General features: G+C 43.6%; 1 non-coding gene across 1 annotated transcript; it reads right to left on the bottom strand.

The window, feature by feature from the left end:
* Positions 1-7,195: 7,195 nt before the first annotated feature.
* LOC120253645 lies at positions 7,196-7,305 on the bottom strand. Its single transcript, XR_005534355.1, has one exon. It is a non-coding gene; the product is annotated as a small nucleolar RNA R71 (small nucleolar RNA).
* Between the last annotated feature and the right edge of the window lie 798 nt (positions 7,306-8,103).

Genomic DNA, 8,103 nt, shown 5'->3' with positions numbered 1-8,103 from the left:
AGATTTCCTCCAAATGGTGCACTCACGATTTACATTGGCTTCATTCTCTAAGATTCAGCTTCACAACCCTATATGAATGAAAGTAACATAAATACACACATATTAGCGTTAAAACCTGATCACATTAATGCTCATCATAAGGAAAAACACTTCGTATTCTTACCACACAAGCACTTATAAAAGCCATAGAACCACTCCAAAAGCCTTGCCAAAACCTCTCTAAATACTAGCCACCGGACTCTCAAAAGTTGGAGAAAAGATGGGAAAATGGATGGAACGATACCCCAAAAATCAGGCTGAATCGTGGCTTAAATAGGGCTGGAATCGGGCATCCACACGCCCCTGTGGATTTTCCACATGGGCCTGTAGAATTTCCACACGGGCGTGGAGAATTTCCACACGCCGATGTGGATTCTCTAGGAACCTGATTTTTGACCGGCTGTGAACAGTAACTGATATAGTTCTCCGCCAAAACACTCCCAATTCCACACTTTTCATCGAGGCAACATAAACGGGCACACGTTTATGCCGTAGATCGCAACTCTTCTTCAATAAAAGTCCTCATTGGTGAAGATCTTGCTATCAATGCACAAGTCGAGATATGCAAATGTGACTGCCTGCGTGCCCGTCCAACTCATTGTAATGCCTTGACTACATGGAGGTTGGCCCCTCGAATAGCATCCAGGAGACCCATACCCAGCCAGAATGACTCCTTATTAAATGACTCGTGCTCTAGCATACTTTCTCTGATGGCGCATGTACTCAGCTAGAATATGCCCCAGATGAATTGGCTCTCTCTACACCATGGAGTATAGATGTAGTAGCTCCTGTCTGCTCAGTACTCATGTGTTATCACCACGTCCATTCACTAATTGGCTAATAACGGCGTAGATGTATCTGTATGCTGGCCGAGAAAGGCAAGTAGCCTTGGACACTCCTGGCTCATACTGCCCCTACCCACAAAGTGTCCTATATGCTCTCTAGGGTGTGAGGCTACTAGGATAATCTATGGGTAATCAATTGTAATCCTCTATATCTATGTAGACCTCATCATGCAAGCCTAGATGGAAGGAAAACTGTGTAACACTCATACTATAATGATGTCCAAGTGTTATGATTTGTATAGCATCGACACTGTTAAATCTCGAGTAATTTCGGTCAAACTCAAAGGTCAAAAACACCTCCAAAGTGAGCTGACGAATAGTTGGCTCTCAGATCGATAATAGAGGCCTCCAGCTACCGACAAACAATATCACCTCGACCTCATCTGCCATTTCTTTTGCTAATTGAACTTCACTAAGCGTGATTATGTATGGGAATTGAGTTTGACAGAACTTGAGCTTAGACAACCATTCAAACTGGGTAAGATGCTCGGGAATAGGAAACTCTATGTGATCTGTCTCAAGGGACTACACACGTGGATGTTTGTTAGTTTGCTTCTTCGACAGGGGAGCCATGCCTGCGAGATTTGAGAAAAAAATCTAATTAAGAGTACTCACAAGTTAATGTTGCATAAATCCACACTGTCGTGTGGAAATTCTACACGCACGTGTGGATCCACGGGGCATGAAAACAGCACTGTCACACAATAAAAACTCACAAATACATCATTAAATCTCTTCTAATTTCATCCTAAGCATCCATACCCACTTCTAACTGTAGAAACAAAGCAACATTCACTAGTTTCATCAATTAAACTCAAGAATTGAAGAAGAAAAGAAGGAAAGAGGGTTTACCGACAAGTTGAAGATGTAGAACTTGGAATCGGCCGGAAAACAAATAAAAATCCTTCTAAAATGACGGTGCGAGGTCGGGAGAGAGTAAGAGTGTGTTCTCTGATTGATTAGCAGTGTGAGAATGAAGAAACACAATGAGACTTTAAAGGAAACTCGCGTCTTTTCACGTTCTGTACATCCACACGGGCGTGTGGAAATTACCCACGGCCGTGTGGCTCCACATGAGAGCATCCACAGTGGTAGATGCATGCCCCTGTGAGCTCTCAGGATAACTCTCTTTTGCTCTGAACACATCCATACGGGCGTGTGGAAAATACCCATACCCATGAGCCTGACCGACATGGGCAGACACATGTCCTTGTGGCTTTACTGTCCTCCCAAGAAAAATCTCTAAATGTTTCCCATGCCCGTGCGGAAATTCCCCAAGGGTATGGATCCTTACTATGCAATTCACAAGGGCAGACGCATGGCCCAGTGTCTTCTAGGGATGGAGGACACATTCTCTACAGAGAATCACACGGGCGTGTGGAAATTACCCACGCCCTTGCGTTTGTGACAGAATCATCCAGAGGGGCGAGTCTATGCCCCTGTGTCTTCTAGTGAAAAATCTCTAAGTCTCTGTTGGAAAAAACAGGCCCGTGCAGAAATTTCTCACGCGCGTGGACAGTCAGAAGGTCGTTTACAGGGGCGAGTCCACGCCCATGTGCCGTCTCTGGATGAGCTCTAAACGAACAACACACGCCCATGTGAAAATTCTACACAAACGAGTATTTTTTCTAGACACTTAGAAAACTTTGCAGGCTTTGCAAAAAATTTCTGAACACAAATATACACTGAGAGCCTGCCTAACAATGCAATTTTAACTAGAGAAAACATGAAAAAATATGCTCAAATGACCATGATTCTTCGCCACACATGATTAGGCACAAGATAAAACCACAATGTCCATGAGAAAATCACAGCAAAAGTATCTAAAAATCAAGACACTAACACTTAAAACCTTATTCATGCAAAAACTAAAATAAAAACTAGGAAAACAATAAAGATTTGGGTTACCTCACAAGAAGCGCTTGTTTAACGTGACTTAGCTTGACGTACCTTGTCTTACCTCACAGGGCTAATAGATGAAGGTTTCCCTTTTACCCATGACTTGGAAGCACGATGAACATTGTTTTTTGAAGGTAGAGGGAGAGTTATCGAGCTTGGTACCACTTAACAAGGGTTCATCAACTTGTTCTATTCTTGTGCATTCCCAATATCCTTGGGGCATTTCTTGTGGCGTCTTCTTGCTCGCTTCATCTTTCGGAGAACCTTCTTCATGATCCCCGGAGTAGATGGTACTTTCTCCTCTAGACTAAGCATCATTAGTTCTTCATTATCTACCTATTGGTCTAGCAACCCCTAGTACGGGCCCAGATTCAACATTTCATGCACATATTCATCAACTATCTCATTAGTAGTGTCAAGAAAATACACAGTATTATCAAAGTTAAGAGAATGTCGCATGGCTTTGGCGAGGCAGTATGTGAGCTTATCATCTCCAACCCTCAGTGTCAACTCCCTGCTGTCCATGTCCATTAATGCCTTTGAAGTGCACAAGAATGGCTTCCCAAGTATCAAAGGAACATCTACATCCTTGTCGATGTCCAACACTACGAAGTCTACAGGAAATATGTACTTGTCCACCTTGACAAGTATGTCTTTAATGATGCCACTCGGATGTCTCACTGTTTGGTCCGCCAATTGCAATGTCATCCATGTGGGCCTAGGCTCTCCCAAGCCTAGCTTCTTAAAAAAGATATATGTCATGACGTTGATACTAGACTTAGAGTCTGCCAATGCCATTTTTTCACCAATATTACTAATGTTGCATGGGATGATGAAGATTCCGTGGTCTTTCTTCTTGTTCAGCATATTCTTTTACAACACCGCCGAACAAGAGGCATCTAAGATCACCGATGCACTATCCACCAACATCCTCTTGTTGGTCAATAAATCTTTCAAGAACTTAGCATACCGATGCATTTGAGACAACGCCTCTACAAAAGGAATGTTGATGTGCAATTGCTTAAATAGACCTAAGAACTTCTTGCATTGCTCATCATTTTGGTCATTCATCAATCTTCAAGGATACGGAATTCTTGTCTTGTAATGTGGGGATGCCATCTCCTTCTCCTTGTTTGCTCTCTCCTCAACCACCACAACCTCAGGCACTTCAACATTGGTCTTCTCACTAGGAGGTCTACCCTCAACCTTACGACCACTTCTCAAAGTGATCGCCTTCACATGTTTTCTCCGATTAGTCTCAGTATTACTAGGTAAGCTTCTCGTGGTCTCTCCGATGTCTGCACAAATTTGGTCAAAGCTTTGTCTAAATCATTCATCTGGGTCTCCAAACTAGAAACATGATTGTCCATGTATATGGCTTATTATTGTTGTTGGAAACTTGGTGGTGATATGGCCTTCTACTTCCCTTGGTGGTTACTCCATAAAAAGTTGGGGTGGTTCTTCCAACCCAGATTGTAGGTGTTGTTATAGGGATTACCTTGGTTCCTCATGGCATAACTGATAAGTGCTTGAGTAGACATATTTTTATATATGTTTTACATGCATTAAGCATCATTTTTACTATGATTTATGTCTGATATTGTGTATTTGGTGTTTTTTTATGCATATAGATTGTGAATACCTTGAAGAGTAAAAAGAAAGCAAAGATAGGCTACAAAGACACAATGTTGGGAGTTCTTGTTCAATTTAAGGACCAACACACGAGAGGAGTTCATAAACATGGAGATGTGTGCCAACTTCCAGGAAAATTCAAGTCAATTCACTAGTTGGAAGGGCACAAAGGCAGCCACATCTTCATGTTCCTTCTCTTTGTGAAGATTACAAGACCTCTCAAAGATACATCGATGAAGAAAAGCTCTATAGCCTATCACATGGACGTGTGCCTGGATATGTGGCCTCAAGAGAAGAGTGTTCGGATTGCGTTTTGTGAAAAGTACTGTAGCAATAGTATTGTAGCAAAATTACTGTTTACGCGCCCGCGTGGAAATTCCTGAAGGCCACGCGGCCGCATGGAAAATCCACATGGGCGCATGAGGACACGTGACAGGCGCGGTTTTGGGCTTTAAATAGGCTGTTTGTCCTATTTTTGAGAGACTTTTTGCAAGGGTTTTCGTGAGCACTGACAAGGTCCCCTTGCTTATATCCCGTAAGTGCACGGGTTTGTTGAAGTAATAATCCCGGGTGAGTGATAAACGCTTAAATGTATGTATTTTATATGTATTAATCGTGTATTATTTGTGAACATGTTAACGAATTGATGCCCGTTTTATGTCTAAATTGGTTATTTCGGTGTTGCAGGTCTTAAATGAGTCAAACAATGCTCAAAATGCAAATCGGATGAATTCGACATAAAAAACGGCATTTTTGGGGTCATGACACTGTAGCAGCATTGTAGCGACACTGTAGCATGTCATTGTTCTTGCTGCGGCCATTTGGCTGGGAGTTTCACGGGCTCCATGCGCCTGCATGGATGCCCGTGAGGTTTGCTGGGAATTCTCAAGTCTCAGTACTGTAGCAAAAACACTGTAGAAGAGCACTGTAGCACCGGCAGGTTTTTGGGCATTTGGCTGTGAGCTTCACGGGCTCCATGCGCCCGCATGGACTGACGGGGTATATAAGAAACTGATTTCTTCTAGGGCAAGGAGAGGAGTTTTTGGACGGTTCTTCAAGCCGATTTTCACCAATCTTTGAGAGGCAAGATTACATGTTTTGGAGAAGGGAAATCTAAGGGAGAAGCTCGGATTTGGCTAGATCTTCATCGATCTCTTCTTTGGGAGTTTGTAGACGACGAGGGAAGCCGCCCCCATTGTGGCGTCCGTGGAAGCCTTTCCACCTAGCTTGGCTTGTCTTCCTTCTTCCATTGTTTGAGGGGAGTTTTTTTATTATGCCTTTTGTAGTTGTTTGCATGGATTTGTTGCTTGGATTTGTTTGTATGGACGAGTAGACCCCAAGGTCACCGGATGCCGGTGAACCTTAGGGGTGAACTATGTATTTGGATGATTTAAGTTTGTTTATTGCAATTGTTGTGTTTTGAGATTCATTCTTGGTGCATTTGATGTGTTGCTTACATGAGAACTCTGTAAACCAATTGTTAGGTTGTACTTGGTAGCGTGACCATCGCCCTTGTACTAAACACACCAAGTTTGGAAGGGATTCATGTACGAATACGCCGTGACCATCGGGTGATTCTGCACCCTCCACCATTAGGGCTGAGACCGAGTTGTGTTCCGGCTCTAATTAGGGATTTCCCACTTGTTAATGCAATCGTATGAGGATTTGATCGGAAGAAATTCGTGTCAATACTTATACCGGGATTAGGGGTCAATGGCCGTGACCATCGGGTTGACCTAATCTAGGAAATCTCTAGGTCCAACCCTTCAATTGCATGACATTCTTAGCATCCTGTGCACTTTAGTAGCCCCTAGGGAATCCGCATCCGTGACCGTTCCTTTCCCCGATTTTTATACCCCTCTCCAGTATTTTTAGTCTCCACTTGTAGTTATCTTATTTAAATTAATAGATTAGAGAAACCTTTTCGAATGCATCGGCTAGACAATAGCGAAGAGGAAGTAAGGGTAGATCCTTGGGCCCAGGGAATACGACCCTCTCGTGCTCGCACGAGAGGTATTACTGACGACTCCGTGCACTTGCGGAACACTCATCAAGTTTTTTTGGCGCGCTGCGGGACCCACAAGGAATACTCGGGAAAAACTTAGAGTTTATTGATTTAGCCATTTTTCTTTTTATTTTGTTCATACGCTTCTTTTTTTGTACATATATTTCCATTTCACTTGCTCTTATTTTTGTTTTTATTATCTCGTGTTTTTGTCACGATTATTGGCTCTCAATATTATGCGAGGTACCATCTTATGACACGTGCAAATCAAACAAATTTAGTAGAACTCGATTGACGAAATTGAGAGAGCCTTGCATCAAAGATTGAGAGAGGTGGCTGAGAGTTCAGAACATCAAGGAACATGGGTTGAGATCAGTGAACCTTCAGTCATGGCAGAACCTAAGCGTACCTTGTCCGATTATGAAAGGCCTCAGTTTACTGGTGAGGAATTCAGTGTGCATGCTCCCACCGTGCCGGCTAATAACTTTGAAATCCAAGCAAGCACAATTGGGATGATCCAAAATTTGCATACAATTTGATGGGCTAGGCGATGAAGACCCGCATGCGCATTTGTCTCGCTTTCCTCCAGTTTGTTCCACCTTCAAGATTAACTCGATTAGTCGATGATGCGATAAGATTGAGATTATTCCCTTTCGGTCTAAGGGGAGCGAGCATATCGGGTGGCTCACGTCATTGGCACCGGGGTCGATCACCACTTGGAAGGAAATGGTGGACAAATTTCTTGCTAGGTATTTCCCACCAAGCAAAGCGAGCTAGATTGAGGCAAGAAATTTCACGCATTCCGGCAAGGGGACTCGGAGACACTTTTTTTGAAGCACACGAGAGATTCAAGGGATCTCCTACGGAGTGCCCCCATCATGGCTTCTCCTCGTGGATGAGAATTCGGATGCTTTGCAATGGTCCGAATTATGCAACTAGACAACTCATCGATCTTTGCGGCGAGGGAGTCATTGAGTAATAAAACCCCTGAAGATGCTAAAATGTTGATTGAAAACATGGCGAGTAACGAATGCCACTGGTCTACTAGACAGAAACCACCTAAGGCAGCTGGAATTTATGAGATAGATGACAACACTGCACTAGCCGCTAAGGTGGAGGCCCTAACAAAGAGATTCGATCAGTTTATGTTGGGTTCAAGCTCAAATTCTGGAGCAGTTTTGTCTTGCGAGACTTGTGGGGCGGGGCATGCTACTGTTCAGTGTCCAATTTCAATAGCCTCTGTTGCCCCAGTCGAGACAGTTGATTATGTTGGGGGGGTCCTCGAGGTCCAGGCAATCCCTATGGAAACACATACAATCAGGGGTGGAGGAATCACCCAAATTTTTCCTTGGGTCAACAACAGCAACCTCGGCCTCAGCAGCCTCAGGGACTTTCACATCAACAACAGCAACCGAGAAGAAGTTCTCCACCGAAGATGTGTTAGCGAGATTCATGATCAGCACTGAGGCAAAATTCGTGAACATCAACAATCAATTCGCTGAAGTGAACACCGTTCTGAGGAATGTTCAGGCCTCCATCCAATCTTTGGAAAACCAAGTTGGGCAACTTGATAGAGCAAATTCTGAGCGCCCACCGGGTAGCCTCCCTAGTAACACTGAGAATAATCCAAGGGAGCATTTGAAGGCCGTCACCCTCGGAAGCGGGAAACAGGTTGAAGCACGA

The sequence above is a fragment of the Dioscorea cayenensis genome, unplaced genomic scaffold (genome assembly GCF_009730915.1).
Source record: "Dioscorea cayenensis subsp. rotundata cultivar TDr96_F1 unplaced genomic scaffold, TDr96_F1_v2_PseudoChromosome.rev07_lg8_w22 25.fasta BLBR01000146.1, whole genome shotgun sequence".
Taxonomy (NCBI): domain Eukaryota; kingdom Viridiplantae; phylum Streptophyta; class Magnoliopsida; order Dioscoreales; family Dioscoreaceae; genus Dioscorea; species Dioscorea cayenensis.
This window is presented reverse-complemented; position numbering and strand designations above follow the sequence as displayed.